The sequence below is a fragment of the Styela clava genome, chromosome 3 (genome assembly GCF_964204865.1).
Source record: "Styela clava chromosome 3, kaStyClav1.hap1.2, whole genome shotgun sequence".
Taxonomy (NCBI): domain Eukaryota; kingdom Metazoa; phylum Chordata; class Ascidiacea; order Stolidobranchia; family Styelidae; genus Styela; species Styela clava.
In genome coordinates, this window is record NC_135252.1 from 23,514,483 (window position 1) to 23,540,541 (window position 26,059).

Consider the following 26,059-nt stretch of genomic DNA (forward strand, 5'->3'; position numbering starts at 1 on the left):
ATATTATGAGCTGCATTGGCCGGGAATCAAACCCGGGCCTGCCGCGTGGCAGGCGAGAATTCTACCACTAAACCACCAATGCTCGTTCGCGGTAGGTTATATTCTTCACTCTCGACTGCATTTTAATGTTTTTACCTTAAATAAAACAAAATTAAACGCTGCGAGCATGGCTCGAACCTCCGTGAGAATATCCCGCTGGATTTCAAGTCCAACGCCTTAAGCACTCGGCCATCACAGTTACTACGTTAGTAATTTGTGGTTCAATGTTCATATGTTTACAAAATTAAACGCTGCGAGTAGGGTTCGAACCTGCGCGGGAATATCCCGTTGGATTTCAAGTCCAACGCCTTAACCACTCGGCCATCACAGCTTCCACTTTAGTAACTTTTGGTATACAGATTTTATCTCTTTAGTAAAATTTAAAAAATACATAAGCAATGAATATTGACGGGAAAGATGTATTAATTAGAATTGAAAATGTATTCGCATAAATGAACACCATCTTCGCCGGGACTCGAACCCGGAACCTCTGGATTAGAAGTCCAGCGCGCTATCCATTGCGCCACGAAGACTTGTAAGGTTTTATCGAATCCCGATCTCCCGCGTGGCAGGCGAGAAATCTACCACTGAAACACCAATGCTCGTTGCGCAATAGGTTATCTTTTCACTCTCGATTGCATTTTGATGTTCATATGTTAATAAAACAATATTAAACGCTGCGAGCAGGGTACGAACCTGCGCGGGAATATCCCGCTGGATATCAAGTCCAACGCCTTAATCACTCGGTCATCACAGCTTCTCCGCTAGTAACTTGTGGTTCACAGACTTCGTCTCTTTAGTAATAATTTGAAAAAGAGCATAAATTTAAAAAATACATAAGCAACGGATATTGATGGGAAAGATGTATTAATTAGAATTTAAAATGTATTCTGGATTAGAAGTCCAGTGCGCTATCCATTGCGCCACGAAGTCTTGCAACTTTTAATAGAAAACAGAACATTTTCCATATTTCGTACCATGAATTATTATCAAATTCTTGAAAATACTATGAGCTGCATTAGCCGGGAATCAAACCCGGGCCTCCCGCGTGGCAGGCGAGAATTCTACCACTAAACCACCAATGCTCGTTCGCGGTGGGTTATCTTTTCACTCTCGATTGCATTTTAATGTTTTTACCTTAAATAAAACAAAATTAAACGCTGCGAGCAGGGCTCGAACCTCCGTGAAAATATCCCGCTGGATTTCAAGTCCAACGCTTTAAGCACTCGGCCAGGCCATCACAGTTACTACGTTAGTAATTTGTGGTTCAATTTAAATATGTTTACAAAATTAAACGCTGCGAGCAGGGTTCGAACCTGCGCGGGAATATCCCATTGGATTTCAAGTCCAACGCCTTAACCACTCGGCCATCACAGCTTCCACTTTAGTAACTTTTGGTATACAGATTTTATCTCTTTAGTAAAATTTAAAAAATACATAAGCAACGGATTTGATGGGAAAGATGTATTAGTTAGAATTTAAAATGTATTCTGGATTAGAAGTCCAGTGCGCTATCCATTGCGCCACGAAGTCTCGCAACTTTCAATAGAAAACAGAACATTTTCTATATTTCGTACCATGAATTATTATCAAATTCTTGAAAATATTATGAGCTGCATTGGCCGGGAATCAAACCCGGGCCTCCCGCGTGGCAGGCGAGAATTCTACCACTAAACCACCAATGCTCGTTCGCGGTGGGTTATCTTTTCACTCTCGATTGCATTTTAATGTTTTTACCTTAAATAAAACAAAATTAAACGCTGCGAGCAGGGCTCGAACCTCCGTGAAAATATCCCGCTGGATTTCAAGTCCAACGCCTTAAGCACTCGGCCAGGCCATCACAGTTACTACGTTAGTAATTTGTGGTTCAATTTAAATATGTTTACAAAATTAAACGCTGCGAGCAGGGTTCGAACCTGCGCGGGAATATCCCATTGGATTTCAAGTCCAACGCCTTAACCACTCGGCCATCACAGCTTCCACTTTAGTAACTTTTGGTATACAGATTTTATCTCTTTAGTAAAATTTAAAAAATACATAAGCAATGGATATTGACGGGAAAGGTGTAATATTTAGAATTTAAAATGTATTCGCATAAATGAACACCATCTTCGCCGGGAATCGAACCCTGAACCTCTGGATTAGAAGTCCAGCGCGCTATCCATTGCTCCACAAAGACTCGCAAGGTTTAATCGAATCCTGATCTCCCACGTGGCAGGCGAGAAATCTACCACTGAAACACCAATGCTCGTTGCGCAATAGGTTAACTTTTCACTCTCGATTGCATTTTGATGTTCATATATTAATAAAACAAGATTAAACGCTGCCAGCAGGGTACGAACCTGCGCGGGAATATCCCGCTGGATTTCAAGTCCAACGCCCTAATCACTCGGTCATCACAGCTCCTCCGCTAGTAACTTGTGGTTCACAGACTTTGTCTCTTTAGTAATAATTTGAAAAATAAATAAGCATAATTTTAAAAAATACATAAGCAACGGATATTGATGGGAAAGATGTATTAATTAGAATTTAAAATGTATTCTGGATTAGAAGTCCAGTGCGCTATCCATTGCGCCACGAAGTCTCGCAACTTTTAATAGAAAACAGAACATTTTCTTGAAAATATTATGAGCTGCATTGGCCGGGAATCGAACCCAGGCCTCCCGCGTGGCAGGCGAGAATTCTACCACTGAACCACCAATGCTCGTCCGCGGTGGGTTATCTTTTCACTCTCGATTGCATTTTAATGTTTTTAACTTAAATAAAACAAAATTAAACGCTGCGAGCAGGGCTCGAACCTCCGTGAAAATATCCCGCTGGATTTCAAGTACAACGCCTTAAGCACTCGGCCATCACAGTTACTACGTTAGTAATTAATGGTTCAATGTTCATATGTTTACAAAATTAAACGCTGCGAGCAGGGTTTCAACCTGCGCGGGAATATCCCATTGGATTTCAAGTCCAACGCCTTAACCACTCGGCCATCACAGCTTCCACTTTAGTAACTTTTGGTATACAGATTTTATCTCTTTAGTAAAATTTAAAAAATACATAAGCAATGGATATTGACGGGAAAGATGTATTAATTAGAATTTAAAATGCATTCGCATAAATGAACACCATCTTCTCCGGGAATCGAACCCTGAACCTCTGGATTAGATGTCCAGCGCGCTAACCATTGCGCCACGAAGACTCGCAAGGTTTAATCGAATCCCGATCTCCCACGTGGCAGGCGAGAAATCTACCACTGAAACACCAATGCTCGTTGCGCAATAGGTTAACTTTTCACTCTCGATTGCATTTTGATGTTCATATATTAATAAAACAAGATTAAACGCTACCAGCAGGGTACGAACCTGCGCGGGAATATCCCGCTGGATTTCAAGTCCAACGCCCTAATCACTCGGTCATCACAGCTCCTCCGCTAGTAACTTGTGGTTCACAGACTTTGTCTCTTTAGTAATAATTTGAAAAATAGATAAGCATAATTTTAAAAAATACATAAGCAACGGATATTGATGGGAAAGATGTTTTAATTAGAATTTAAAATGTATTCTGGATTAGAAGTCCAGTGCGCTATCCATTGCGCCACGAAGTCTCGCAACTTTTAATAGAAAACAGAACATTTTCTTGAAAATATTATGAGCTGCATTGGCCGGGAATCGAACCCGGGCCTCCCGCGTGGCAGGCGAGAATTCTACCATTGAACCACCAATGCTCGTCCGCGGTGGGTTATCTTTTCACTCTCGATTGCAATTTAATGTTTTTAACTTAAATAAAACAAAATTAAACGCTGCGAGCAGGGCTCGAACCTCCGTGAAAATATCCCGCTGGATTTCAAGTCCAACGCCTTAAGCACTCGGCCATCACAGTTACTACGTTAGTAATTAATGGTTCAATGTTCATATGTTCATATGTTTACAAAATTAAACGCTGCGAGCAGGGTTTCAACCTGCGCGGGAATATCCCATTGGATTTCAAGTCCAACGCCTTAACCACTCGGCCATCACAGCTTCCACTTTAGTAACTTTTGGTATACAGATTTTATCTCTTTAGTAAAATTTAAAAAATACATAAGAAATGGATATTGACGGGAAAGTTGTATTAATTAGAATTTAAAATGTATTCGCATAAATGAACACCATCTTCTCCGGGAATCGAACCCTGAACCTCTGAATTAGAAGTCCAGCGCGCTAACCATTGCGCCTCGAAGACTCGCAAGGTTTAATCGAATCCCGATCTCCCACGTGGCAGGCGAGAAATCTACCACTGAAACACCAATGCTCGTTGCGCAATAGGTTAACTTTTCACTCTCGATTGCATTTTGATGTTCATATATTAATAAAACAAGATTAAACGCTGCCAGCAGGGTACGAACCTGCGCGGGAATATCCCGCTGGATTTCAAGTCCAACGCCCTAATCACTCGGTCATCACAGCTCCTCCGCTAGTAACTTGTGGTTCACAGACTTTGTCTCTTTAGTAATAATTTGAAAAATAGATAAGCATAATTTTAAAAAATACATAAGCAACGGATATTGATGGGAAAGATGTTTTAATTAGAATTTAAAATATATTCTGGATTAGAAGTCCAGTGCGCTATCCATTGCGCCACGAAGTCTCGCAACTTTTAATAGAAAACAGAACATTTTCTTGAAAATATTATGAGCTGCATTGGCCGGGAATCGAACCCGGGCCTCCCGCGTGGCAGGCGAGAATTCTACCACTGAACCACCAATGCTCGTCCGCGGTAGGTTATCTTTTCACTCTCGATTGCAATTTAATGTTTTTTAACTTAAATAAAACAAAATTAAACGCTGCGAGCAGGTCTCGAACCTCCGTGAAAATACCCCGCTGGATTTCAAGTCCAACGCCTTAAGCACTCGGCCATCACAGTTACTACGTTAGTAATTAATGGTTCAATGTTCATATGTTTAGAAAATTAAACGCTGCGAGCAGGGTTTGAACCTGCGCGGGAATATCCCATTGGATTTCAAGTCCAACGCCTTAACCATTCGGCCATCACAGCTTCTACTTTAGTAACTTTTGGTATACAGATTTTATCTCTTTAGTAAAATTCAAAAAATACATAAGCAACGGATATTGACGGGAAAGATGTATTAATTAGAATATAAAATGTATTCGCATAAATGAACACCATCTTCGCCGGGACTCGAACCCGGAACCTCTGGATTAGAAGTCCAGCGTGCTATCCACTGCGCCACGAAGACTTGCAAGGTTTAATCGAATCCCGATCTCCCGCGTGGCAGGCGAGAAATCTACCACTGAAACACCAATGCTCGTTGCGCAATAGGTTATCTTTTCACTCTCGATTGCATTTTGATGTTCATATGTTAATAAAACAATATTAAACGCTCCGAGCAGGGTACGAACCTGCGCGGGAATATCCCGCTGGATATCAAGTCCAACGCCTTAATCAATCGGTCATCACAGCTTCTCCGCTAGTAACTTGTGGTTCACAGACTTTTTCTCTTTAGTAATAATTTAAAAAAGAGATAAGCATAAATTTAAAAAATACATAAGCAACGGATATTGATGGGAAAGATGTATTAATTAGAATTTAAAATGTATTCTGGATTAGAAGTCCAGTGCGCTATCCATTGCGCCACGAAGTCTCGCAACTTTTAATAGAAAACAGATCATTTTCCATATTTCGTACCATGAATTATTATAAAAATTCTTGAAAATATTATGAGCTGCATTGGCCGGGAATCAAACCCGGGCCTGCCGCGTGGCAGGCGAGAATTCTACCACTAAACCACCAATGCTCGTTCGCGGTAGGTTATATTCTTCACTCTCGACTGCATTTTAATGTTTTTACCTTAAATAAAACAAAATTAAACGCTGCGAGCATGGCTCGAACCTCCGTGAGAATATCCCGCTGGATTTCAAGTCCAACGCCTTAAGCACTCGGCCATCACAGTTACTACGTTAGTAATTTGTGGTTCAATGTTCATATGTTTACAAAATTAAACGCTGCGAGTAGGGTTCGAACCTGCGCGGGAATATCCCGTTGGATTTCAAGTCCAACGCCTTAACCACTCGGCCATCACAGCTTCCACTTTAGTAACTTTTGGTATACAGATTTTATCTCTTTAGTAAATTTTAAAAAATACATAAGCAATGAATATTGACGGGAAAGATGTATTAATTAGAATTGAAAATGTATTCGCATAAATGAACACCATCTTCGCCGGGACTCGAACCCGGAACCTCTGGATTAGAAGTCCAGCGCGCTATCCATTGCGCCACGAAGACTTGTAAGGTTTTATCGAATCCCGATCTCCCGCGTGGCAGGCGAGAAATCTACCACTGAAACACCAATGCTCGTTGCGCAATAGGTTATCTTTTCACTCTCGATTGCATTTTGATGTTCATATGTTAATAAAACAATATTAAACGCTGCGAGCAGGGTACGAACCTGCGCGGGAATATCCCGCTGGATATCAAGTCCAACGCCTTAATCACTCGGTCATCACAGCTTCTCCGCTAGTAACTTGTGGTTCACAGACTTCGTCTCTTTAGTAATAATTTGAAAAAGAGCATAAATTTAAAAAATACATAAGCAACGGATATTGATGGGAAAGATGTATTAATTAGAATTTAAAATGTATTCTGGATTAGAAGTCCAGTGCGCTATCCATTGCGCCACGAAGTCTTGCAACTTTTAATAGAAAACAGAACATTTTCCATATTTCGTACCATGAATTATTATCAAATTCTTGAAAATACTATGAGCTGCATTAGCCGGGAATCAAACCCGGGCCTCCCGCGTGGCAGGCGAGAATTCTACCACTAAACCACCAATGCTCGTTCGCGGTGGGTTATCTTTTCACTCTCGATTGCATTTTAATGTTTTTACCTTAAATAAAACAAAATTAAACGCTGCGAGCAGGGCTCGAACCTCCGTGAAAATATCCCGCTGGATTTCAAGTCCAACGCTTTAAGCACTCGGCCAGGCCATCACAGTTACTACGTTAGTAATTTGTGGTTCAATTTAAATATGTTTACAAAATTAAACGCTGCGAGCAGGGTTCGAACCTGCGCGGGAATATCCCATTGGATTTCAAGTCCAACGCCTTAACCACTCGGCCATCACAGCTTCCACTTTAGTAACTTTTGGTATACAGATTTTATCTCTTTAGTAAAATTTAAAAAATACATAAGCAACGGATTTGATGGGAAAGATGTATTAGTTAGAATTTAAAATGTATTCTGGATTAGAAGTCCAGTGCGCTATCCATTGCGCCACGAAGTCTCGCAACTTTCAATAGAAAACAGAACATTTTCTATATTTCGTACCATGAATTATTATCAAATTCTTGAAAATATTATGAGCTGCATTGGCCGGGAATCAAACCCGGGCCTCCCGCGTGGCAGGCGAGAATTCTACCACTAAACCACCAATGCTCGTTCGCGGCGGGTTATCTTTTCACTCTCGATTGCATTTTAATGTTTTTACCTTAAATAAAACAAAATTAAACGCTGCGAGCAGGGCTCGAACCTCCGTGAAAATATCCCGCTGGATTTCAAGTCCAACGCCTTAAGCACTCGGCCAGGCCATCACAGTTACTACGTTAGTAATTTGTGGTTCAATTTAAATATGTTTACAAAATTAAACGCTGCGAGCAGGGTTCGAACCTGCGCGGGAATATCCCATTGGATTTCAAGTCCAACGCCTTAACCACTCGGCCATCACAGCTTCCACTTTAGTAACTTTTGGTATACAGATTTTATCTCTTTAGTAAAATTTAAAAAATACATAAGCAATGGATATTGACGGGAAAGGTGTAATATTTAGAATTTAAAATGTATTCGCATAAATGAACACCGTCTTCGCCGGGAATCGAACCCTGAACCTCTGGATTAGAAGTCCAGCGCGCTATCCATTGCTCCACAAAGACTCGCAAGGTTTAATCGAATCCTGATCTCCCACGTGGCAGGCGAGAAATCTACCACTGAAACACCAATGCTCGTTGCGCAATAGGTTAACTTTTCACTCTCGATTGCATTTTGATGTTCATATATTAATAAAACAAGATTAAACGCTGCCAGCAGGGTACGAACCTGCGCGGGAATATCCCGCTGGATTTCAAGTCCAACGCCCTAATCACTCGGTCATCACAGCTCCTCCGCTAGTAACTTGTGGTTCACAGACTTTGTCTCTTTAGTAATAATTTGAAAAATAAATAAGCATAATTTTAAAAAATACATAAGCAACGGATATTGATGGGAAAGATGTATTAATTAGAATTTAAAATGTATTCTGGATTAGAAGTCCAGTGCGCTATCCATTGCGCCACGAAGTCTCGCAACTTTTAATAGAAAACAGAACATTTTCTTGAAAATATTATGAGCTGCATTGGCCGGGAATCGAACCCAGGCCTCCCGCGTGGCAGGCGAGAATTCTACCACTGAACCACCAATGCTCGTCCGCGGTGGGTTATCTTTTCACTCTCGATTGCATTTTAATGTTTTTAACTTAAATAAAACAAAATTAAACGCTGCGAGCAGGGCTCGAACCTCCGTGAAAATATCCCGCTGGATTTCAAGTACAACGCCTTAAGCACTCGGCCATCACAGTTACTACGTTAGTAATTAATGGTTCAATGTTCATATGTTTACAAAATTAAACGCTGCGAGCAGGGTTTCAACCTGCGCGGGAATATCCCATTGGATTTCAAGTCCAACGCCTTAACCACTCGGCCATCACAGCTTCCACTTTAGTAACTTTTGGTATACAGATTTTATCTCTTTAGTAAAATTTAAAAAATACATAAGCAATGGATATTGACGGGAAAGATGTATTAATTAGAATTTAAAATGTATTCGCATAAATGAACACCATCTTCTCCGGGAATCGAACCCTGAACCTCTGGATTAGATGTCCAGCGCGCTAACCATTGCGCCACGAAGACTCGCAAGGTTTAATCGAATCCCGATCTCCCACGTGGCAGGCGAGAAATCTACCACTGAAACACCAATGCTCGTTGCGCAATAGGTTAACTTTTCACTCTCGATTGCATTTTGATGTTCATATATTAATAAAACAAGATTAAACGCTACCAGCAGGGTACGAACCTGCGCGGGAATATCCCGCTGGATTTCAAGTCCAACGCCCTAATCACTCGGTCATCACAGCTCCTCCGCTAGTAACTTGTGGTTCACAGACTTTGTCTCTTTAGTAATAATTTGAAAAATAGATAAGCATAATTTTAAAAAATACATAAGCAACGGATATTGATGGGAAAGATGTTTTAATTAGAATTTAAAATGTATTCTGGATTAGAAGTCCAGTGCGCTATCCATTGCGCCACGAAGTCTCGCAACTTTTAATAGAAAACAGAACATTTTCTTGAAAATATTATGAGCTGCATTGGCCGGGAATCGAACCCGGGCCTCCCGCGTGGCAGGCGAGAATTCTACCATTGAACCACCAATGCTCGTCCGCGGTGGGTTATCTTTTCACTCTCGATTGCAATTTAATGTTTTTAACTTAAATAAAACAAAATTAAACGCTGCGAGCAGGGCTCGAACCTCCGTGAAAATATCCCGCTGGATTTCAAGTCCAACGCCTTAACCACTCGGCCATCACAGCTTCCACTTTAGTAACTTTTGGTATACAGATTTTATCTCTTTAGTAAAATTTAAAAAATACATAAGAAATGGATATTGACGGGAAAGTTGTATTAATTAGAATTTAAAATGTATTCGCATAAATGAACACCATCTTCTCCGGGAATCGAACCCTGAACCTCTGAATTAGAAGTCCAGCGCGCTAACCATTGCGCCTCGAAGACTCGCAAGGTTTAATCGAATCCCGATCTCCCACGTGGCAGGCGAGAAATCTACCACTGAAACACCAATGCTCGTTGCGCAATAGGTTAACTTTTCACTCTCGATTGCATTTTGATGTTCATATATTAATAAAACAAGATTAAACGCTGCCAGCAGGGTACGAACCTGCGCGGGAATATCCCGCTGGATTTCAAGTCCAACGCCCTAATCACTCGGTCATCACAGCTCCTCCGCTAGTAACTTGTGGTTCACAGACTTTGTCTCTTTAGTAATAATTTGAAAAATAGATAAGCATAATTTTAAAAAATACATAAGCAACGGATATTGATGGGAAAGATGTTTTAATTAGAATTTAAAATATATTCTGGATTAGAAGTCCAGTGCGCTATCCATTGCGCCACGAAGTCTCGCAACTTTTAATAGAAAACAGAACATTTTCTTGAAAATATTATGAGCTGCATTGGCCGGGAATCGAACCCGGGCCTCCCGCGTGGCAGGCGAGAATTCTACCACTGAACCACCAATGCTCGTCCGCGGTAGGTTATCTTTTCACTCTCGATTGCAATTTAATGTTTTTTAACTTAAATAAAACAAAATTAAACGCTGCGAGCAGGTCTCGAACCTCCGTGAAAATACCCCGCTGGATTTCAAGTCCAACGCCTTAAGCACTCGGCCATCACAGTTACTACGTTAGTAATTAATGGTTCAATGTTCATATGTTTAGAAAATTAAACGCTGCGAGCAGGGTTTGAACCTGCGCGGGAATATCCCATTGGATTTCAAGTCCAACGCCTTAACCATTCGGCCATCACAGCTTCTACTTTAGTAACTTTTGGTATACAGATTTTATCTCTTTAGTAAAATTCAAAAAATACATAAGCAACGGATATTGACGGGAAAGATGTATTAATTAGAATATAAAATGTATTCGCATAAATGAACACCATCTTCGCCGGGACTCGAACCCGGAACCTCTGGATTAGAAGTCCAGCGTGCTATCCACTGCGCCACGAAGACTTGCAAGGTTTAATCGAATCCCGATCTCCCGCGTGGCAGGCGAGAAATCTACCACTGAAACACCAATGCTCGTTGCGCAATAGGTTATCTTTTCACTCTCGATTGCATTTTGATGTTCATATGTTAATAAAACAATATTAAACGCTCCGAGCAGGGTACGAACCTGCGCGGGAATATCCCGCTGGATATCAAGTCCAACGCCTTAATCAATCGGTCATCACAGCTTCTCCGCTAGTAACTTGTGGTTCACAGACTTTGTCTCTTTAGTAATAATTTAAAAAAGAGATAAGCATAAATTTAAAAAATACATTAGCAACGGATATTGATGGAAAAGATGTATTAATTAGAATTTAAAATATATTCTGGATTAGAAGTACAGTGCGCTATCCATTTCGCCACGAAGTCTCGCAACTTTTAATAGAAAACAGATCATTTTCCATATTTTGTACCATGAATTACTATCAAATTCTTGAAAATATTATGAGCTGCATTGGCCGGGAATCGAACCCGGATTGCCGCGTGGCATGCGAGAATTCTACCACTGAACCACCAACGCTCGTTCGCGGTAGGTTATCTTTTCACTCTCGATCGCATTTTAATGATTTTACATTAAATAAAACAAAATTAAACGCTGCGAGCAGGGCTCGAACCTCCGTGAGAATATCCCGCTGGATTTCAAGTCCAACGCCTTAAGCACTCGGTCATCACAGTTACTACGTTAGTAACTTGTGGTTCAATGTTCATATGTTTACAAAATTAAATGATGCGAGCAGGGTTCGAACCTGCGCGGGAATACCCCATTGGATTTCAAGTCCAAAGCCCTAACCACTCGGTCATCACAGCTTCTCCGCTAGTAACTTGTGGTTCACAGACTTTGTCTCTTTAGTAATAATTTAAAAAGAGATAAGCATAAATTTAAAAAATACATAAGCAACGGATATTGATGGGAAAGATGTATTAATTAGAATTTAAAATGTATTCTGGATTAGAAGTCCAGTGCGCTCTCCATTGCGCCACGAAGTCTCGCAACTTTTAATAGAAAACAGAACATTTTCCATATTTCGTACCATGAATTATTATCAAATTCTTGAAAATATTATGAGCTGCATTGGCCGGGAATCAAACCCGGGGCTCCCGCGTGGCAGGCGAGAATTCTACCACTAAACCACCAATGCTCGTTCGCGGTGGGTTATCTTTTCACTCTCGATTGCATTTTAATGTTTTTACCTTAAATAAAACAAAATTAAACGCTGCGAGCAGGGCTCGAACCTCCGTGAAAATATCCCGCTGGATTTCAAGTCCAACGCCTTAAGCACTCGGCCAGGCCATCACAGTTACTACGTTAGTAATTTGTGGTTCAATTTAAATATATTTATAAAATTAAACGCTGCGAGCAGGGTTCGAACCTGCGCGGGAATATCCCATTGGATTTCAAGTCCAACGCCTTAACCACTCGGCCATCACAGCTTCTACTTTAGTAACTTTTGGTATACAGATTTTATCTCTTTAGTAAAATTCAAAAAATACATAAGCAACGGCTATTGACTGGAAAGATGTATTAATTAGAATATAAAATGTATTCGCATAAATGAACACCATCTTCGCCGGGACTCGAACCCGGAACCTCTGGATTAGAAGTTCAGCGCGCTATCCATTGCGCCACGAAGACTTGTAAGGTTTAATCGAATCCCGATCTCCCGCGTGGCAGGCGAGAAATCTACCACTGAAACACCAATGCTCGTTTCGCAATAGGTTATCTTTTCACTCTCGATTGCATTTTGATGTTCATATGTTAATAAAACAATATTAAACGCTGCGAGCAGGGTACGAACCTGCGCGGGAATATCCCGCTGGATATCAAGTCCAACGCCTTAATCACTCGGTCATCACAGCTTCTCCGCTAGTATCTTGTGGTTCACAGACTTTGTCTCTTTAGTAATAATTTAAAAAAAGAGATAAGCATAAATTTAAAAAATACATAAGCAACGGATATTGATGGGAAAGATGTAATAATTAGAATTTAAAATGTATTCTGGATTAGAAGTCCAGTGCGCTATCCATTGCACCACGAAGTCTCGCAACTTTTAATAGAAAACAGAACATTTTCCATATTTCGTACCATGGATTATTATCAAATTCTTGAAAATATTATGAGCTGCATTGGCCGGGAATCAAACCCGGGCCTCCCGCGTGGCAGGCGAGAATTCTACCACTAAACCACCAATGCTCGTTCGCGGTGGGTTATTTTTTCACTCTCGATTGCATTTTATTGTTTTTACCTTAAATAAAACAAAATTAAACGCTGCGAGCAGGGCTCGAACCTCCGTGAAAATATCCCTCTGGATTTCAAGTCCAACGCCTTAAGCACTCGGCCATCACAGTTACTACGTTAGTAATTTGTGGTTCAATGTTCATATGTTTACAAAATTAAACGCTGCGAGCAGGGTTCGAACCTGCGCGGGAATAACCCATTGGATTTCAAATCCAACGCCTTAACCACTCGGCCATCACAGCTTCCACTTTAGTAACTTTTGGTATACAGATTTTATCTCTTTAGTAAAATTTAAAAAATACATAAGCAATGAATATTGACGGGAAAGATGTATTAATTAGAATTGAAAATGTATTCGCATAAATGAACACCATCTTCGCCGGGACTCGAACCCGGAACCTCTGGATTAGAAGTCCAGCGCGCTATCCATTGCGTCACGAAGACTTGTAAGGTTTAATCGAATCCCGATCTCCCGCGTGGCAGGCGAGAAATCTACCACTGAAACACCAATGCTCGTTGCGCAATAGGTTAACTTTTCACTCTCGATTGCATTTTGATGTTCATATATTAATAAAACAAGATTAAACGCTGCCAGCAGGGTACGAACCTGCGCGGGAATATCCCGCTGGATATCAAGTCCAACGCCTTAATCACTCGGTCATCACAGCTTCTCCGCTAGTAACTTGTGGTTCACAGACTTTGTCTCTTTAGTAATAATTTAAAAAAGAGATAAGCATAAATTTAAAAAATACATTAGCAACGGATATTGATGGGAAAGATGTATTAATTAGAATTTAAAATGTATTCTGGATTAGAAGTCCAGTGCGCTATCCATTGCGCCACGAAGTCTCGCAACTTTTAATAGAAAACAGATCATTTTCCATATTTTGTACCATGAATTACTATCAAATTCTTGAAAATATTATGAGCTGCATTGGCCGGGAATCGAACCCGGATTCCCGCGTGGCATGCGAGAATTCTACCACTGAACCACCAATGCTCGTTCGCGGTAGGTTATCTTTTCACTCTCGATCGCATTTTAATGATTTTACATTAAATAAAACAAAATTAAACGCTGCGAGCAGGGCTCGAACCTCCGTGAGAATATCCCGCTGGATTTCAAGTCCAACGCCTTAAGCACTCGGTCATCACAGTTACTACGTTAGTAACTTGTGGTTCAATGTTCATATGTTTACAAAATTAAATGCTGCGAGCAGGGTTCGAACATGCGCGGGAATACCCCATTGGATTTCAAGTCCAAAGCCTTAACCACCCGGTCATCACAGCCTCTCCGCTAGTAACTTGTGGTTCACAGACTTTGTCTCTTTAGTAATAATTTAAAAAAGAGATAAGCATAAATTCAAAAAATACATAAGCAACGGATATTGATGGGAAAGATGTATTAATTAGAATTTAAAATGTATTCTGGATTAGAAGTCCAGTGCGCGATCCATTGCGCCACGAAGTCTCGCAACTTTTAATAGAAAACAGAACATTTTCCATATTTCGTACCATGAATTATTATCAAATTCTTGAAAATATTATGAGCTGCATTGGCCGGGAATCAAACCCGGGCCTCCCGCGTGGCAGGCGAAAATTCTACCACTAAACCACCAATGCTCGTTCGCGGTGGGTTATCTTTTCACTCTCGATTGCATTTTAATGTTTTTACCTTAAATAAAACAAAATTAAACGCTGCGAGCAGGGCTCGAACCTCCGTGAAAATATCCCGCTGGATTTCAAGTCCAACGCCTTAAGCACTCGGCCAGGCCATCACAGTTACTACGTTAGTAATTTGTGGTTCAATTTAAATATGTTTACAAAATTAAATGCTGCGAGCAGGGTTCGAACCTGCGCGGGAATATCCCATTGGATTTCAAGTCCAACGCCTTAATCACTCGGTCATCACAGCTTTTCCGCTAGTAACTTGTGGTTCACAGACTTTGTCTCTTTAGTAATAACTTAAAAAAGAGATAAGCATAAATTTAAAAAATACATAAGCAACGGATATTGATGGGAAAGATGTATTAATTAGAATTTAAAATGTATTCTGGATTAGAAGTCCAGTGCGCTATCCATTGCGCCACGAAGTCTCGCAACTTTTAATAGAAAACAGAACATTTTCCATATTTCGTACCATGAATTATTATCAAATTCTTGAAAAAATATTATGACCTGCATTGGCCGGGAATCAAACCCGGGCCTCCCGCGTGGCAGGCGAGAATTCTACCACTAAACCACCAATGCTCGTTCGCGGCGGGTTATCTTTTCACTCTCGATTGCATTTTAATGTTTTTACCTTAAATAAAACAAAATTAAACGCTGCGAGCAGGGCTCGAACCTCCGTGAAAATATCCCGCTGGATTTCAAGTCCAACGCCTTAAGCACTCGGCCAGGCCATCACAGTTACTACGTTAGTAATTTGGGGTTCAATTTAAATATGTTTACAAAATTAAACGCTGCGAGCAGGGTTCGAACCTGCGCGTGAATATCCCATTGGATTTCAAGTCCAACGCCTTAACCACTCGGCCATCACAGCTTCTACTTTAGTAACTTTTGGTATACAGATTTTATCTCTTTAGTAAAATTCAAAAAATACATAAGCAACGGATATTGACGGGAAAGATGTATTAATTAGAATATAAAATGTATTCGCATAAATGAACACCCTCTTCGCCGGGACTCGAACCCGGAACCTCTGGATTAGAAGTCCAGCACGCTATCCATTGCGCCACGAAGACTTGTAAGGTTTAATCGAATCCCGATCTCCCGCGTGGCAGGCGAGAAATCTACCATTGAAACACCAATGCTCGTTGCGCAATAGGTTATCTTTTCACTCTCGATTGCATTTTGATGTTCATATGTTAATAAAACAATATTAAACGCTGCGAGCAGGATACGAACCTGCGCGGAAATATCCCGCTGGATATCAAGTCTAACGCCTTAATCACTCGGTCATCACAGCTTCTCCGCTAGTATCTTGTGGTTCACAGACTTTGTCTCTTTAGTAATAATTTAAAAAAGAGATAAGCATAAATTTAAAAAATACATAAGCAACGGATATTCATGGGAAAGATGTATTAATTAGAATTTAAAATGTATTCTGGATTAGAAGTCCAGTGCGCTATCCATTGCGCCACGAAGACTTGTAAGGTTTAATCGAATCCCGATCTCCCGCGTGGCAGGCGAGAAATCTACCACTGAAACACCAATGCTCGTTGCGCAATAGGTTAACTTTTCACTCTCGATTGCATTTTGATGTTCATATATTAATAAAACAAGATTAAACGCTGCCAGCAGGGTACGAACCTGCGCGGGAATATCCCGCTGGATATCAAGTCCAACGCCTTAATCACTCGGTCATCACAGCTTCTCCGCTAGTAACTTGTGGTTCACAGACTTTGTCTCTTTAGTAATAATTTAAGAAAGAGATAAGCATAAATTTAAAAAATACATTAGCAACGGATATTGATGGGAAAGATGTATTAATTAGAATTTAAAATGTATTCTGGATTAGAAGTCCAGTGCGCTATCCATTGCGCCACGAAGTCTCGCAACTTTTAATAGAAAACAGATCATTTTCCATATTTTGTACCATGAATTACTATCAAATTCTTGAAAATATTATGAGCTGCATTGGCCGGGAATCGAACCCGGATTCCCGCGTTGCATGCGAGAATTCTACCACTGAACCACCAATGCTCGTTCGCGGTAGGTTATCTTTTCACTCTCGATTGCATTTTAATGATTTTACATTAAATAAAACAAAATTAAACGCTGCGAGCAGGGCTCGAACCTCCGTGAGAATATCCCGCCGGATTTCAAGTCCAACGCCTTAAGCACTCGGTCATCACAGTTACTACGTTAGTAACTTGTGGTTCAATGTTCATATGTTTACAAAATTAAATGCTGCGAGCAGGGTTCGAACATGCGCGGGAATACCCCATTGGATTTCAAGTCCAAAGCCTTAACCACCCGGTCATCACAGCCTCTCCGCTAGTAACTTGTGGTTCACAGACTTTGTCTCTTTAGTAATAATTTAAAAAAGAGATAAGCATAAATTTAAAAAATACATAAGCAACGGATATTGATGGGAAAGATGTATTAATTAGAATTTAAAATGTATTCTGGATTAGAAGTCCAGTGCGCGATCCATTGCGCCACGAAGTCTCGCAACTTTTAATAGAAAACAGAACATTTTCCATATTTCGTACCATGAATTATTATCAAATTCTTGAAAATATTATGAGCTGCATTGGCCGTGAATCAAACCCGGGCCTCCCGCGTGGCAGGCGAAAATTCTACCACTAAACCACCAATGCTCGTTCGCGGTGGGTTATCTTTTCACTCTCGATTGCATTTTAATGTTTTTACCTTAAATAAAACAAAATTAAACGCTGCGAGCAGGGCTCGAACCTCCGTGAAAATATCCCGCTGGATTTCAAGTCCAACGCCTTAAGCACTCGGCCAGGCCATCACAGTTACTACGTTAGTAATTTGTGGTTCAATTTAAATATGTTTACAAAATTAAATGCTGCGAGCAGGGTTCGAACCTGCGCGGGAATATCCCATTGGACTTCAAGTCCAACTCCTTAATCACTCGGTCATCACAGCTTTTCCGCTAGTAACTTGTGGTTCACAGACTTTGTCTCTTTAGTAATAACTTAAAAAAGAGATAAGCATAAATTTAAAAAATACATAAGCAACGGATATTGATGGGAAAGATGTATTAATTAGAATTTAAAATGTATTCTGGATTAGAAGTCCAGTGCGCTATCCATTGCGCCACGAAGACTTGTAAGGTTTAATCGAATCCCGATCTCCCGCGTGGCAGGCGAGAAATCTACCACTGAAACACCAATGCTCGTTGCGCAATAGGTTAACTTTTCACTCTCGATTGCATTTTGATGTTCATATATTAATAAAACAAGATTAAACGCTGCCAGCAGGGTACGAACCTGCGCGGGAATATCCCGCTGGATATCAAGTCCAACGCCTTAATCACTCGGTCATCACAGCTTCTCCGCTAGTAACTTGTGGTTCACAGACTTTGTCTCTTTAGTAATAATTTAAAAAAGAGATAAGCATAAATTTAAAAAATACATTAGCAACGGATATTGATGGGAAAGATGTATTAATTAGAATTTAAAATGTATTCTGGATTAGAAGTCCAGTGCGCTATCCATTGCGCCACGAAGTCTCGCAACTTTTAATAGAAAACAGATCATTTTCCATATTTTGTACCATGAATTACTATCAAATTCTTGAAAATATTATGAGCTGCATTGGCCGGGAATCGAACCCGGATTCCCGCGTTGCATGCGAGAATTCTACCACTGAACCACCAATGCTCGTTCGCGGTAGGTTATCTTTTCACTCTCGATCGCATTTTAATGATTTTACATTAAATAAAACAAAATTAAACGCTGCGAGCAGGGCTCGAACCTCCGTGAGAATATCCCGCTGGATTTCAAGTCCAACGCCTTAAGCACTCGGTCATCACAGTTACTACGTTAGTAACTTGTGGTTCAATGTTCATATGTTTACAAAATTAAATGCTGCGAGCAGGGTTCGAACATGCGCGGGAATACCCCATTGGATTTCAAGTCCAAAGCCTTAACCACCCGGTCATCACAGCCTCTCCACTAGTAACTTGTGGTTCACAGACTTTGTCTCTTTAGTAATAATTTAAAAAAGAGATAAGCATAAATTTAAAAAATACATAAGCAACGGATATTGATGGGAAAGATGTATTAATTAGAATTTAAAATGTATTCTGGATTAGAAGTCCAGTGCGCGATCCATTGCGCCACGAAGTCTCGCAACTTTTAATAGAAAACAGAACATTTTCCATATTTCGTACCATGAATTATTATCAAATTCTTGAAAATATTATGAGCTGCATTGGCCGTGAATCAAACCCGGGCCTCCCGCGTGGCAGGCGAAAATTCTACCACTAAACCACCAATGCTCGTTCGCGGTGGGTTATCTTTTCACTCTCGATTGCATTTTAATGTTTTTACCTTAAATAAAACAAAATTAAACGCTGCGAGCAGGGCTCGAACCTCCGTGAAAATATCCCGCTGGATTTCAAGTCCAACGCCTTAAGCACTCGGCCAGGCCATCACAGTTACTACGTTAGTAATTTGTGGTTCAATTTAAATATGTTTACAAAATTAAATGCTGCGAGCAGGGTTCGAACCTGCGCGGGAATATCCCATTGGATTTCAAGTCCAACTCCTTAATCACTCGGTCATCACAGCTTTTCCGCTAGTAACTTGTGGTTCACAGACTTTGTCTCTTTAGTAATAACTTAAAAAAGAGATAAGCATAAATTTAAAAAATACATAAGCAACGGATATTGATGGGAAAGATGTATTAATTAGAATTTAAAATGTATTCTGGATTAGAAGTCCAGTGCGCTATCCATTGCGCCACGAAGTCTCGCAACTTTTAATAGAAAACAGAACATTTTCCATATTTCGTACCATGAATTATTATCAAATTCTTGAAAAAATATTATGAGCTGCATTGGCCGGGAATCAAACCCGGGCCTCCCGCGTGGCAGGCGAGAATTCTACCACTAAACCACCAATGCTCGTTCGCGGCGGGTTATCTTTTCACTCTCGATTGCATTTTAATGTTTTTACCTTAAATAAAACAAAATTAAACGCTGCGAGCAGGGCTCGAACCTCCGTGAAAATATCCCGCTGGATTTCAAGTCCAACGCCTTAAGCACTCGGCCAGGCCATCACAGTTACTACGTTAGTAATTTGTGGTTCAATTTAAATATGTTTACAAAATTAAACGCTGCGAGCAGGGTTCGAACCTGCGCGTGAATATCCCATTAGATTTCAAGTCCAACGCCTTAACCACTCGGCCATCACAGCTTCTACTTTAGTAACTTTTGGTATACAGATTTTATCTCTTTAGTAAAATTCAAAAAATACATAAGCAACGGATATTGACGGGAAAGATGTATTAATTAGAATATAAAATGTATTCGCATAAATGAACACCCTCTTCGCCGGGACTCGAACCCGGAACCTCTGGATTAGAAGTCCAGCACGCTATCCATTGCGCCACGAAGACTTGTAAGGTTTAATCGAATCCCGATCTCCCGCGTGGCAGGCGAGAAATCTACCATTGAAACACCAATGCTCGTTGCGCAATAGGTTATCTTTTCACTCTCGATTGCATTTTGATGTTCATATGTTAATAAAACAATATTAAACGCTGCGAGCAGGATACGAACCTGCGCGGGAATATCCCGCTGGATATCAAGTCTAACGCCTTAATCACTCGGTCATCACAGCTTCTCCGCTAGTATCTTGTGGTTCACAGACTTTGTCTCTTTAGTAATAATTTAAAAAAGAGATAAGCATAAATTTAAAAAATACATAAGCAACGGATATTCATGGGAAAGATGTATTAATTAGAATTTAAAATGTATTCTGGATTAGAAGTCCAGTGCGCTATCCATTGCGCCACGAAGTCTCGCAACTTTTAATAGAAAACAGAACATTTTCCATATTTCGTACCATGAATTATTATCAAATTCTTGAAAATATTATGAGCTGCATTGGCCGGGATTCGAACCCGGGCCTCCCGCGTGGCAGGCGAGAATTCTACCACTGAACCACCAACGATCGTCCGCGGTAGGTTATCTTTTCACTCTCGATTGCAATTTATTGTTTTTAACTTAAATAAAACAAAATTAAACGCTGCGAGCAGGGCTCGAACCTCCGTGAAAATATCCCACTGGATTTCAAGTCCAACGCCTTAAGCACTCGGCCATCACAGTTACTACGTTAGTACTAAATGGTTCAATGTTCATATGTTTACAAAATTAAACGCTGCGAGCAGGGTTTCAACTTGCGCGGGAATATCTCATTGGATTTTAAGTCCAACGCCTTAATCACTCGGCCATCACAGCTTCCACTTTAGTAACTTTTGGTATACAGATTTTATCTCTTTAGTAAAATTTAAAAAATACATAAGCAATGAATATTGACGGGAAAGATGTATTAATTAGAATTTAAAATGTATTCGCATAAATGAACACCGTCTTCGCCGGGAATCGAACCCTGAGCCTCTGGATTAGAAGTCCAGCGCGCTAACCATTGCGCCACGAAGACTCGCAAGGTTTAATTGAATCCCGATCTCCCACGTGGCAGGCGAGAAATCTACCACTGAAACACCAATGCTCGTTGCGCAATAGGTTAACTTTTCACTCTCGATTGCATTTTGATGTTCATATATTAATAAAACAAGATTAAACGCTGCCAGCAGGGTACGAACCTGCGCGGGAATATTCCGCTGGATTTCAAGTCCTCCGCCCTAATCACTCGGTCATCACAGCTCCTCCGCTAGTAACTTGTGGTTCACAGACTTTGTCTCTTTAGTAATAATTTGAAAAATATATAAGCATAATTTTAAAAAATACATAAGCAACGGATATTGATGGGAAAGATGTATTAATTAGAATTTAATATGTATTCTGGATTAGAAGTCCAGTGCGCTATCCATTGCGCCACGGAGTCTCGCAACTTTTAATAGAAAACAGATCTTTTTCCATAATTCGTACCATGAATTATTATCAAATTCTTGAAAATATTATGAGCTGCATTGGCCGGAAATCGAACCCGGGCCTCCCGCGTGGCAGGCGAGAATTCTACCACTGAACCACCAATGCTCGTCCGCGTTAGGTTATCTTTTCACTCTCGACTGCATTTTAATGTTTTTACCTTAAATAAAACAAAATTAAACGCTACGAGCAGGGCTCGAACCTCCGTGAGAATATCCCGCTGGATTTCAATTCCAACGCCTTAAGAACTCGGTCATCACAGTTACTACGTTAGTGATTTGTGGTTCAATGTTCATATGTTTAGAAAATTAAACGCTGCGAGCAGGGTTCGAACCTGCGCGGGAATTTCCCATTGGATTTCAAGTCCAACGCCTTAACCACTCGGCCATCACAGCTTCTACTTTAGTAACTTTTGGTATACAGATTTTATCTCTTTAGTAAAATTCAAAAAATACATAAGCAACGGATATTGACGGGATAGATGTATTAATTAGAATATAAAATGTATTCGCATAAATGAACACCATCTTCGCCGGGACTCGAACCCGGAACCTCTGGATTAGAAGTCCAGCGCGCTATCCATTGCGCCACGAAGACTCAATAGGTTAGGTTTAATCGAATCCCGATCTCCCGCGTGGCAGGCGAGAAATCTACCACTGAAACACCAATGCTCGTTGCGCAATAGGTTATCTTTTCACTCTCGATTGCATTTTGATGTTCATATGTTAATAAAAAAAAAAAAAAACGCTGCGAGCAGGATACGAACCTGCGCGGGAATATCCCGCTGGATATCAAGTCTAACGCCTTAATCACTCGGTCATCACAGCTTCTCCGCTAGTATCTTGTGGTTCACAGACTTTGTCTCTTTAGTAATAATTTAAAAAAGAGATAGGCATAAATTTAAAAAATACATAAGCAACGGATATTCATGGGAAAGATGTAATAATTAGAACTTAAAATGTATTCTGGATTAGAAGTCCAGTGCGCTATCCATTGCGCCACTAAGTCTCGCAACTTTCAATAGAAAACAGATCATTTTCCATATTTTATACCATGAATTATTATCAAATTCTTGAAAATATGGCCAGAATTCTACCACTGAACCACCAATGCTCGTCCGCGTTAGGTTATCTTTTCACTCTCGACTGCATTTTAATGTATTTACCTTAAATAAAACAAAATTAAACGGTACGAGCAGGGCTCGAACCTCCGTGAGAATATCCCGCTGGATTTCAATTCCAACGCCTTAAGAACTCGGCCATCACAGTTACTACGTTAGTGATTTGTGGTTCAATGTTCATATGTTTAGAAAATTAAACGCTGCGAGCAGGGATTAAAAGTCTAGCGCGCTATCCATTGCGCCACGAAGACTCGCAAGGTTTAATCGAATCCCGATCTCCCGCGTGGCAGGCGAGAAATCTACCACTGAAACACCAATGCTCGTTGCGCAATAGATTATCTTTTCACTCTCGATTGCATTTTGATGTTCATATGTTAATAAAACAAGATTAAACGCTGCGAGCAGGGTTAGAACCTGCGCGGGAATATCCCGCTGGATTTCAAGTCCAACGCCTTAATTACTCGGTCATCACAGCTTCTCCGCTAGTAACTTGTGGTTCACAGACTTTGTCTCTTTAGTAATAATTTAAAAAATAGATAAGCATAAATTTAAAAAATACATAAGCAACGGATATTGATTGGAAAGATGTATTATTTAGAACTTAAAATGTATTCTGGATTGGAAGTCCAGTGCGCTATCCATTGCGCCACGAAGTCTCGCAACTTTTAATAGAAAACAGAACATTTTCCATATTTCGTACCATGAATTATTATCAAATTCTTGAAAATATTATGAGCTGCATTGGCCGGGATTCGAACCCGGGCCTCCCGCGTGGCAGGCGAGAATTCTACCACTGAACCACCAACGATCGTCCGCGGTAGGTTATCTTTTCACTCTCGATTGCAATTTATTGTTTTTAACTTAAATAAAACAAAATTAAACGCTGCGAGCAGGGCTCGAACCTCCTTGAAAATATCCCGCTGAATTTCAAGTCCAACGCCTTAAGCACTCGGCCATCACAGTTACTACGTTAGTAATTTGTGGTTCAATGTTCATATGTTTACAAAATTAAACGCTGCGAGCAGGGTTCAAACCTGCGCGGGAGTATCCCATTGGATTTCGAGTCCAACGCCTTAACCACTCGGCCATCACAGCTTCTACTTTGGTAACTTTTGGTATACAGATTTTATCTCTTTAGTAAAATTCAAAAAATACATAAGCAACGGATATTGACGGGAAAGATGTATTAATTAGAATATAAAATGTATTCGCATAAATGAACACCATCTTCGCCGTGACTCGAACCCGGAACCTCTGGATTAAAAGTCCAGGGCGCTATCCATTGCGCCGAGAAGACTCGCAAGGTTTAATCGAATCCCGATCTCCCGCGTGGCAGGCGAGAAATCTACCACTGAAACAAAAATGCTCGTTGCGCAATAGGTTATCTTTTCCCTCTCGATTGCATTTTGATGTTCATATGTTAATAAAACAATATTAAATGCTGCGAGCAGGGTACGAACCTGCGCGGGAATATCCCGCTGGATATCAAGTCCAACGCCTTAATCACTCGGTCTTCACAGCTTCTCCGCTAGTAACTTGTGGTTCACAGACTTTGTCTCTTTAGTAATAATTTAAAAAAGAGATAAGCATAAATTTAAAAAATACATAAGCAACGGATATTGATGGGAAAGATGTATTAATTGGAATTTAAAATGTATTCTGGATTAGAAGTCCAGTGCGCTAACCATTGCGCCACGAAGTCTCGAAACTTTTAATAGAAAACAGAACATTTTCCATATTTCGTACCATGAATTATTGTCAAATTCTTGAAAATATTATGAGCTGCATTGGCCGGGAATCGAACCCGGGCCTCCCGCGTGGCAGGCGAGAATTCTACCACTGAACCACCAATGCTCGTTCGCGGTAGGTTATCTTTTCACTATCGATTGCATTTTAATGTTTTTACCTTAAATAAAACAAAATTAAACGCTACGAGCAGGGCTCGAACCTCCGTGAGAATATCCCGCTGGATTTCAAGTCCAACGCCTTAAGAACTCGGCCATCACAGTTACTACGTTAGTGATTTGTGGTTCAATGTTCATATGTTTGCAAAATTAAACGCTGCGAGCAGGGTTCGAACCTGCGCGGGAATATCCCATTGGATTTCAAGTCCAACGTCTTAACCACTCGGCCATCACAGCGTCTACTTTAGTAACTTTTGGTATACAGATTTTATCTCTTTGGTAAAATTTAAAAAATACATAAGCAACGGATATTGACGGGAAAGATGTATTAATTAGAATTTGAAATGTATTCGCATAAATGAACACCATCTTCGCCGTGACTCGAACCCGGAACCTCTGGATTAAAAGTCCAGCGCGCTATCCATTGCGCCACGAAGACTCGCAAAGTTTAATCAAATCCCGATCTCCCGCGTGGCAGGCGAGAAATCTACCACTGAAACACCAATGCTCGTTGCGCAATAGGTTATCTTTTCACTCTCGATTGCATTTTGATGTTCATATGTTAATAAAACAATATTAAACGCTGCGTGCAGGGTACGAACCTGCGCGGGAATATCCCGCTGGATATCAAGTCCATCGCCTTAATCACTCGGTCATCACAGCTTCTCCGCTAGTATCTTGTGGTTCACAGACTTTGTCTCTTTAGTAATAATTTAAAAAAGAGATAAGCATAATTTTAAAAAATACATAAGCAACGGATATTGATGGGAAAGATGTATTAATTAGAATTTAAAATGTATTCTGGATTAGAAGTCCAGTGCGCTATCCATTGCGCCACGAAGTCTCGCAACTTTTAATAGAAAACAGATCTTTTTCCATAATTCGTACCATGAATTATTATCAAATTCTTGAAAATATTATGAGCTGCATTGGCCGGGAATCGAACCCGGGCCTCCCGCGTGGCAGGCGAGAATTCTACCACTGAACCACCAATGCTCGTCCGCGTTAGGTTATCTTTTCACTCTCGACTGCATTTTAATGTTTTTACCTTAAATAAACCAAAATTAAACGCTACGAGCAGGGCTCGAACCTCCGTGAGAATATCCCGCTGGATTTCAAGTCCAACGTTTTAAGAACTCGGCCATCACAGTTACTACGTTAGTGATTTGTGGTTCAATGTTCATATGTTCATATGTTTACAAAATTAAACGCTGCGAGCAGGGTTCGAACCTGCGCGGGAATATCCCATTGGATTTCAAGTCCAACGCCTTAACCACTCGGCCATCACAGCTTCTACTTAAG

The 26,059-nt window shown here is 40.5% G+C and overlaps 41 non-coding genes across 41 annotated transcripts; all 41 read right to left on the reverse strand.

The window, feature by feature from the left end:
• Positions 1–288: 288 nt before the first annotated feature.
• Trnas-uga (transfer RNA serine (anticodon UGA)) lies at positions 289–370 on the reverse strand. The gene has a single exon. It is a non-coding gene; the product is annotated as a tRNA-Ser (tRNA).
• Positions 371–499: 129 nt separating this feature from the next.
• Trnar-ucu (transfer RNA arginine (anticodon UCU)) lies at positions 500–572 on the reverse strand. Its single transcript has one exon. It is a non-coding gene; the product is annotated as a tRNA-Arg (tRNA).
• A 762-nt stretch (positions 573–1,334) lies between these two features.
• Positions 1,335–1,416, reverse strand: Trnas-uga (transfer RNA serine (anticodon UGA)). Its single transcript has one exon. It is a non-coding gene; the product is annotated as a tRNA-Ser (tRNA).
• Positions 1,417–1,653: 237 nt separating this feature from the next.
• Trnag-gcc (transfer RNA glycine (anticodon GCC)) lies at positions 1,654–1,724 on the reverse strand. The gene has a single exon. It is a non-coding gene; the product is annotated as a tRNA-Gly (tRNA).
• A 210-nt stretch (positions 1,725–1,934) lies between these two features.
• Trnas-uga (transfer RNA serine (anticodon UGA)) lies at positions 1,935–2,016 on the reverse strand. Its single transcript has one exon. It is a non-coding gene; the product is annotated as a tRNA-Ser (tRNA).
• Positions 2,017–2,672: 656 nt separating this feature from the next.
• Positions 2,673–2,743, reverse strand: Trnag-gcc (transfer RNA glycine (anticodon GCC)). The gene has a single exon. It is a non-coding gene; the product is annotated as a tRNA-Gly (tRNA).
• Positions 2,744–2,948: 205 nt separating this feature from the next.
• Positions 2,949–3,030, reverse strand: Trnas-uga (transfer RNA serine (anticodon UGA)). The gene has a single exon. It is a non-coding gene; the product is annotated as a tRNA-Ser (tRNA).
• Positions 3,031–3,686: 656 nt separating this feature from the next.
• On the reverse strand, positions 3,687–3,757 carry Trnag-gcc (transfer RNA glycine (anticodon GCC)). The gene has a single exon. It is a non-coding gene; the product is annotated as a tRNA-Gly (tRNA).
• Positions 3,758–3,970: 213 nt separating this feature from the next.
• Positions 3,971–4,052, reverse strand: Trnas-uga (transfer RNA serine (anticodon UGA)). Its single transcript has one exon. It is a non-coding gene; the product is annotated as a tRNA-Ser (tRNA).
• Positions 4,053–4,708: 656 nt separating this feature from the next.
• On the reverse strand, positions 4,709–4,779 carry Trnag-gcc (transfer RNA glycine (anticodon GCC)). The gene has a single exon. It is a non-coding gene; the product is annotated as a tRNA-Gly (tRNA).
• A 206-nt stretch (positions 4,780–4,985) lies between these two features.
• On the reverse strand, positions 4,986–5,067 carry Trnas-uga (transfer RNA serine (anticodon UGA)). The gene has a single exon. It is a non-coding gene; the product is annotated as a tRNA-Ser (tRNA).
• Positions 5,068–5,196: 129 nt separating this feature from the next.
• Positions 5,197–5,269, reverse strand: Trnar-ucu (transfer RNA arginine (anticodon UCU)). Its single transcript has one exon. It is a non-coding gene; the product is annotated as a tRNA-Arg (tRNA).
• Positions 5,270–6,033: 764 nt separating this feature from the next.
• On the reverse strand, positions 6,034–6,115 carry Trnas-uga (transfer RNA serine (anticodon UGA)). The gene has a single exon. It is a non-coding gene; the product is annotated as a tRNA-Ser (tRNA).
• Positions 6,116–6,244: 129 nt separating this feature from the next.
• Trnar-ucu (transfer RNA arginine (anticodon UCU)) lies at positions 6,245–6,317 on the reverse strand. Its single transcript has one exon. It is a non-coding gene; the product is annotated as a tRNA-Arg (tRNA).
• Positions 6,318–7,079: 762 nt separating this feature from the next.
• Trnas-uga (transfer RNA serine (anticodon UGA)) lies at positions 7,080–7,161 on the reverse strand. Its single transcript has one exon. It is a non-coding gene; the product is annotated as a tRNA-Ser (tRNA).
• Positions 7,162–7,679: 518 nt separating this feature from the next.
• Positions 7,680–7,761, reverse strand: Trnas-uga (transfer RNA serine (anticodon UGA)). Its single transcript has one exon. It is a non-coding gene; the product is annotated as a tRNA-Ser (tRNA).
• Positions 7,762–8,417: 656 nt separating this feature from the next.
• Positions 8,418–8,488, reverse strand: Trnag-gcc (transfer RNA glycine (anticodon GCC)). The gene has a single exon. It is a non-coding gene; the product is annotated as a tRNA-Gly (tRNA).
• Positions 8,489–8,693: 205 nt separating this feature from the next.
• Positions 8,694–8,775, reverse strand: Trnas-uga (transfer RNA serine (anticodon UGA)). The gene has a single exon. It is a non-coding gene; the product is annotated as a tRNA-Ser (tRNA).
• A 656-nt stretch (positions 8,776–9,431) lies between these two features.
• Positions 9,432–9,502, reverse strand: Trnag-gcc (transfer RNA glycine (anticodon GCC)). The gene has a single exon. It is a non-coding gene; the product is annotated as a tRNA-Gly (tRNA).
• An 811-nt stretch (positions 9,503–10,313) lies between these two features.
• Trnag-gcc (transfer RNA glycine (anticodon GCC)) lies at positions 10,314–10,384 on the reverse strand. The gene has a single exon. It is a non-coding gene; the product is annotated as a tRNA-Gly (tRNA).
• A 206-nt stretch (positions 10,385–10,590) lies between these two features.
• On the reverse strand, positions 10,591–10,672 carry Trnas-uga (transfer RNA serine (anticodon UGA)). The gene has a single exon. It is a non-coding gene; the product is annotated as a tRNA-Ser (tRNA).
• A 129-nt stretch (positions 10,673–10,801) lies between these two features.
• On the reverse strand, positions 10,802–10,874 carry Trnar-ucu (transfer RNA arginine (anticodon UCU)). Its single transcript has one exon. It is a non-coding gene; the product is annotated as a tRNA-Arg (tRNA).
• A 1,385-nt stretch (positions 10,875–12,259) lies between these two features.
• Positions 12,260–12,341, reverse strand: Trnas-uga (transfer RNA serine (anticodon UGA)). Its single transcript has one exon. It is a non-coding gene; the product is annotated as a tRNA-Ser (tRNA).
• A 129-nt stretch (positions 12,342–12,470) lies between these two features.
• Trnar-ucu (transfer RNA arginine (anticodon UCU)) lies at positions 12,471–12,543 on the reverse strand. Its single transcript has one exon. It is a non-coding gene; the product is annotated as a tRNA-Arg (tRNA).
• Positions 12,544–13,306: 763 nt separating this feature from the next.
• Trnas-uga (transfer RNA serine (anticodon UGA)) lies at positions 13,307–13,388 on the reverse strand. Its single transcript has one exon. It is a non-coding gene; the product is annotated as a tRNA-Ser (tRNA).
• A 129-nt stretch (positions 13,389–13,517) lies between these two features.
• Positions 13,518–13,590, reverse strand: Trnar-ucu (transfer RNA arginine (anticodon UCU)). The gene has a single exon. It is a non-coding gene; the product is annotated as a tRNA-Arg (tRNA).
• Positions 13,591–15,603: 2,013 nt separating this feature from the next.
• Positions 15,604–15,685, reverse strand: Trnas-uga (transfer RNA serine (anticodon UGA)). Its single transcript has one exon. It is a non-coding gene; the product is annotated as a tRNA-Ser (tRNA).
• Positions 15,686–15,814: 129 nt separating this feature from the next.
• Positions 15,815–15,887, reverse strand: Trnar-ucu (transfer RNA arginine (anticodon UCU)). The gene has a single exon. It is a non-coding gene; the product is annotated as a tRNA-Arg (tRNA).
• An 891-nt stretch (positions 15,888–16,778) lies between these two features.
• On the reverse strand, positions 16,779–16,848 carry Trnac-gca (transfer RNA cysteine (anticodon GCA)). The gene has a single exon. It is a non-coding gene; the product is annotated as a tRNA-Cys (tRNA).
• Positions 16,849–18,427: 1,579 nt separating this feature from the next.
• Positions 18,428–18,497, reverse strand: Trnac-gca (transfer RNA cysteine (anticodon GCA)). Its single transcript has one exon. It is a non-coding gene; the product is annotated as a tRNA-Cys (tRNA).
• A 1,668-nt stretch (positions 18,498–20,165) lies between these two features.
• On the reverse strand, positions 20,166–20,238 carry Trnar-ucu (transfer RNA arginine (anticodon UCU)). Its single transcript has one exon. It is a non-coding gene; the product is annotated as a tRNA-Arg (tRNA).
• A 973-nt stretch (positions 20,239–21,211) lies between these two features.
• Positions 21,212–21,284, reverse strand: Trnar-ucu (transfer RNA arginine (anticodon UCU)). The gene has a single exon. It is a non-coding gene; the product is annotated as a tRNA-Arg (tRNA).
• Positions 21,285–21,770: 486 nt separating this feature from the next.
• Positions 21,771–21,841, reverse strand: Trnag-gcc (transfer RNA glycine (anticodon GCC)). The gene has a single exon. It is a non-coding gene; the product is annotated as a tRNA-Gly (tRNA).
• Positions 21,842–22,046: 205 nt separating this feature from the next.
• Positions 22,047–22,128, reverse strand: Trnas-uga (transfer RNA serine (anticodon UGA)). Its single transcript has one exon. It is a non-coding gene; the product is annotated as a tRNA-Ser (tRNA).
• Positions 22,129–22,257: 129 nt separating this feature from the next.
• On the reverse strand, positions 22,258–22,330 carry Trnar-ucu (transfer RNA arginine (anticodon UCU)). Its single transcript has one exon. It is a non-coding gene; the product is annotated as a tRNA-Arg (tRNA).
• A 1,536-nt stretch (positions 22,331–23,866) lies between these two features.
• On the reverse strand, positions 23,867–23,948 carry Trnas-cga (transfer RNA serine (anticodon CGA)). Its single transcript has one exon. It is a non-coding gene; the product is annotated as a tRNA-Ser (tRNA).
• A 688-nt stretch (positions 23,949–24,636) lies between these two features.
• Positions 24,637–24,707, reverse strand: Trnag-gcc (transfer RNA glycine (anticodon GCC)). The gene has a single exon. It is a non-coding gene; the product is annotated as a tRNA-Gly (tRNA).
• A 205-nt stretch (positions 24,708–24,912) lies between these two features.
• On the reverse strand, positions 24,913–24,994 carry Trnas-uga (transfer RNA serine (anticodon UGA)). Its single transcript has one exon. It is a non-coding gene; the product is annotated as a tRNA-Ser (tRNA).
• Positions 24,995–25,123: 129 nt separating this feature from the next.
• On the reverse strand, positions 25,124–25,196 carry Trnak-uuu (transfer RNA lysine (anticodon UUU)). The gene has a single exon. It is a non-coding gene; the product is annotated as a tRNA-Lys (tRNA).
• Positions 25,197–25,682: 486 nt separating this feature from the next.
• Positions 25,683–25,753, reverse strand: Trnag-gcc (transfer RNA glycine (anticodon GCC)). Its single transcript has one exon. It is a non-coding gene; the product is annotated as a tRNA-Gly (tRNA).
• Positions 25,754–25,966: 213 nt separating this feature from the next.
• Trnas-uga (transfer RNA serine (anticodon UGA)) lies at positions 25,967–26,048 on the reverse strand. Its single transcript has one exon. It is a non-coding gene; the product is annotated as a tRNA-Ser (tRNA).
• Positions 26,049–26,059: the final 11 nt, after the last annotated feature.